Source organism: Podarcis liolepis, assembly GCF_965112155.1.
Source record: "Podarcis liolepis genome assembly, chromosome: 2".
Lineage (NCBI taxonomy): Eukaryota > Metazoa > Chordata > Lepidosauria > Squamata > Lacertidae > Podarcis > Podarcis liolepis.
The window spans coordinates 74,953,603-74,958,231 of record NC_139555.1 but is presented as its reverse complement, the minus strand read 5'-3'; the positions used below and the strand labels follow the sequence as shown (position 1 = coordinate 74,958,231).

The 4,629-nt window shown below is 44.5% G+C and overlaps 1 long non-coding RNA gene across 1 annotated transcript; it reads right to left on the bottom strand.

The window, feature by feature from the left end:
* Nucleotides 1-2,559: 2,559 nt before the first annotated feature.
* On the bottom strand, nt 2,560-4,014 carry LOC310700074. Its single transcript, XR_014522400.1, has 2 exons — nt 3,893-4,014; nt 2,560-2,981 (listed from the first exon to the last, which is right to left on the bottom strand). It is a non-coding gene; the product is annotated as an uncharacterized lncRNA (long non-coding RNA).
* Nucleotides 4,015-4,629: the final 615 nt, after the last annotated feature.

Here is a 4,629-nt window from a genome sequence, read left to right as displayed (position 1 = left end):
TATGAAGTAGAGACAGAACAAAGCAATATCTATATGGCAGGAGAGATTAAAGCTATCCAGTTAAAATCAGCCAATGGATAGGCCAAATGCCAGCCAAAAGTAGAACTAAACGGGGAGGGGGGATTTGCTTGGAGAGTGACAGCAAAGAGGAAGGAGAGAGAGAGAGAGAGAACCTGATTCCTCAAGAGCAGTACTATCCCATCTAAAACAGGTTGAACATCCACTCTCTGAGCCACAGGCATATGGGCCATGAGCATCTCTGTTTTGTCTGTATTAAGTTTCATTTCCTCCTTCTTCATCCATTCTATTCCCAACTCCAAGCACCGATTCCTTAACACCACTCTTGGAACACAATGGCAAGGAAAACTAGAGTGAGATGGGAAGAAAGGACAAGAGCAGCCATTTGCCCCTTCTGCCCCCACCCTCAGGCCTAAGATGAGGAGAAGGGAACACAGGACACGGCTGCACCACATCATTGATCTTAGTTCCTGGGGGAAGTCATGGCTTCCCCCCGAGAATCCTGGGAAGTCTAGTTTGTTAGGGCATGCTGAGAGCTGTTAGGAGACCCCTATTCTCCTCACAGAGCTACAATCCCAAAAGTTCCCCAGGAAAAGGGACTGGTGGTTTCGTTAGCTGCCCCGAGGACTTTGTTGAAAGGGGAAATGCCAAAAGCAAAGGACGGACAGATCTGCTCTGATGGTGACAACTATGAACTGTTTTTGCTGGGGTAGCTAGAAGCTCCAGATGTTTTCCAGCTGTTTCAAAAATGTTGACTGCTGTGATCATTTTAACTAGGCTCTACCCATTAAGATCAGAAGTGAACAAGCTTAGGTTTCCCCAAGGCTTTGCCATTTCAGGCTGTTTGGTATAGTTTGAACGCAGGACTAACCAGTGGAGAGTGTGCCCAGATAAATGATAATGCATCTTTCATATTGAGGAAGTCAATGTAAACACCACTTATCGTGCACATGCACATGTGCTCTGGGTTGAGTGTTCTTCCTCTTTCCAACGTCTTCATTACTGTTTAGACCCAGATAAATTCTTTTAAAAAAAGAAGCATGCAGCATATTTTTAAAAAATGGTATCGAAGATTACGAAATTGCCCTGTATGCAAATGACAACCCAATGTTGTCGTTCTGTAAACTGCCTCATTCAGACAGGCTTACATTGAATAGGTTTTACTGGTGATTATGCCAATGCTTCTGTCCTGATCTAAGGTTCCTTTTTCACTGCAGGACCTGTTGCATCTGGAACTGGGGCTTTTTGATGAATATAGTGCGCCCATGGCAACTTCATGGCCAACCAGTGATGTGAGCCCAGCTCTCCCCAGCCCAAATCTAACATGCTAACTGTGACACCCCTCCTTTGCCAGATCACTATTCTATAACCAGGCCTGGCGCCAGCAGTCAACAAAGCCAGGCACTGCCCAAGGACCCCCCAGCAGTTCATAAGGGCCCCCCAGGAACCCAAACTCGCTGTGCCGCTTTCCCACCCTCCGTTATTTCAAGCACTAGGCGGGCTGCGGCACCACTTTTGAATGGGAGCAACCCACTGTTTGCAGTTCCATCAACACATTTTACAGATCTAGAGCAGGGTATTGCATTTTGGACAAATTAAAATGGCAGGCGGTTACAGAGGACAGGAATCAAAAATGAAACTGCCACCTATCCAATGTTAAAACACTGCCCTGGGGCCAGCAAGGAGGGTGGTAAATGTGTTGCTGCCGCTGCAAAAGCAACAGCGGGTGAGCGAATGGCAGGGGGCATCTGTGGCACCTTGCCACGGATCTCCTGAAGTTTGGCACCATCCTTGTCTGTAACTGCCAGCTGATTCTAATAGATTCGGCATTGTGCTGTGTACTGCTACTGCTACACACATACAGATGCTTGGATTCTTAGATTCACTTTTGGGGCACGGCTATGGGGCTGCCATGATTATCTCCTGCATCTCAGAATTGATTGATATGCATTGGATTGGCAGGAAACAAGGGGTGCAAGACAAAATCCATGGGACACCTCAGATTGTTTCTTGGGATGCAATAACAGCAGTCTTCAGAAACAAACAGCCACATAGGTCTTTCTGTACAAATTATTGACAAGGTACTTGCAGTGGGAGCTTTAAGTCTCTATCTTTTCTCAGGATCCATTCAACATAAACACACTAACATGCTAGGGAAAACAGGATGGAATAATATTAGTGGGGTGCAATCCAATGGATAGAGTATGCATTTAAGGTCATAGATAAACCATAATAGAGAAATAATTAGCTGGATTTATGTGGTCTCATTAGCTCTGATAGTGCAGCACATCGGACTGCAAAGTAATTAGTGCTGTTGTACAGAAGGATTTAGAGAGCCTTTTACATTAAATACTGTCATCATCGTTAATCAGCCCAACTAAAGTTCCTGCCATTATTAGTGCACTTAACATCTCGAAACATCCTTCTGTTCTGGAGAAGAAATAGCGCCACAGAACACACCAGACTCTGAATGCTCCAGGCTGAACCCGAGCCAAATCCCTCCATGGAAAAGTTTCCATTGTCACCACAGTCATAGGATAATTGAAAATTTATTTTTGACTTTATTTAAAACACTTCTGTTCCACCTCTCAGTTACGAAAACACAAACCCACAAATGTCTGCAGCAGCTAACAGAGAAGTGAAGAAGAATCAGTTTAAAATATACACAGTAAATAATAAAAACCAAATGAGCAATAGAGAAAGGAGCCAAACAATGGAGCAATCAATCAGCAGCCATAAAGCAATATAAAGGGATAATGTGCAGTTGTTTGGGAGAGGTAATGGAATTCAGCAACCTCTTCCTACTTGTTCAGAAAAGCTCACATTGACTTTATTGTTCTGGCAGCCAGTGCCTATTGATGATTATGGCTCAAGATACAAGGAAAATGGAGGGTGCTTGACATCCCTTTCCAAGAAAACTGTTCCATATCAGCTTCTGGGAAGTCATGAAGAGAGGCTTCTGGCTGAGATAAAGAAAGAGTTTCTGTTTGCAACAAATACTAGGAACTCATTGGAAGCAGCCTTTACTCAGTCAGGCTATTTAAGCCACCTAGCCAGTAGTACCAACTGTACTTTGATTGACAGCGACTTCCTAGGGACCTGCTATCTAATCCTTTTAACTGGAAGTGCCTGGGTCTGAACCTGGGATCGACTGCATGCAATGCATGAGCAACATCGCTGAGCCCCATGGCCACAACCCACAATGCTTAGGGAGATGCAGGGTCATCCATGCTTGCTCGTCCCAGCCCCCCCCAATATTAAGGGGGCTGCCACCCCCCACTGCCGCCGGGTGCCCTCCACATGCCCCAGCAACCTGCAGCCTCCCTCGCTGGCTGCACTTCCTGATCTGTTTCTTCACAACGTCTTCTTCTGAGCTTAAATTGAAATGTGGACACCCAGGAAGGCTGCAGGGTGCAGACGACTGGCAATATGGTTTGCAGTTTCTATCCCCTTTGATAATTTTGAAATGTAACTTGTTTTCTTATCAGTGGAGAATGGTTATTAAAAAAAAAATCAGAAGCAATTTTCAGCACAGCACAAGTCTAAACCATCATCACCTTTTAGGACAGTGAGTTCCTTACATTTATTATGCTTTGTGGGACAATGCACTTGCTTTTTTCCTGCCCTAAGTTCACACAAGCTCCTCTTTCCCCTAGTACACCCTACCCCTTATTTTTCATTCCCTTTCTCCCAAACAGTGGACAACACAAAGAACTAAACAGTATATACCGATGCTGGGCATTGACATGTAGACTAAGTGTCCTAATATCTTTCCATGCGTCATACTCACATGGTTTTATAGCCATCCACCCACTAGCCCTCCTCTTGGTTATAGTGCCCCATTTCCTTCTCCTCACCACCCACACGCACTTACTTTTTCTCTCTGTCCTCTACCTGTCTTGGCAGCAATGCCAAGGGCACCACACCTCAGTTCTGTGGCGGCCGTGATCTGTTTCCTTCCCTTCCAAGGGTATTCACATAGCAGAGGTCTTACTCTTTCTTGGCTCTTTACAACCAATGAGCTTGCTTCCCCTGTCCACACACATGAGCAGTCCCAGTCGCCCCCTGATGTACACTTGCTTGGACCCATCCAACGTGTGAACCAGGAGCCGAGGACGAACCAAAATCTAACCTGCTTTGCAGGATTGTTATTGCTGCGGAGGTGATACTGAGGTTCTTGCAACTGCCCTGAGGCCTTGAAGGTCGTGTTGGAACAGAGAGAGAAACAAATTAGCTAGTAAGGCACAGCCTTTGAGAGGCCTCCCTCACTGTCCTGGCCCACTTGAAAATGGATATGGAGTCTGGGCAGGTGTCTTTTTTATTATTATTCTCTTTATTGATTTTCATTACACACAGATACACACATATATACACAGAATAAATTCATCACCAAAAGAAAATAATGAGAATAATGTAACTAAATAAAAAAACCCAAAAAGAACCAAAAAGAACAAAAACAGACATGTAAATAATTGACTTCCCTCCACTTCGGTTTTGGGTTATATAATAAGGTATTTTTTCCCGCAGTTCATCTTTAAAGCTTCTGCATGTCGTAGGGTTATATTAAGCCTAGTGTGATCTTTGAATTTTTTAAGTCTGCTTCAATATATG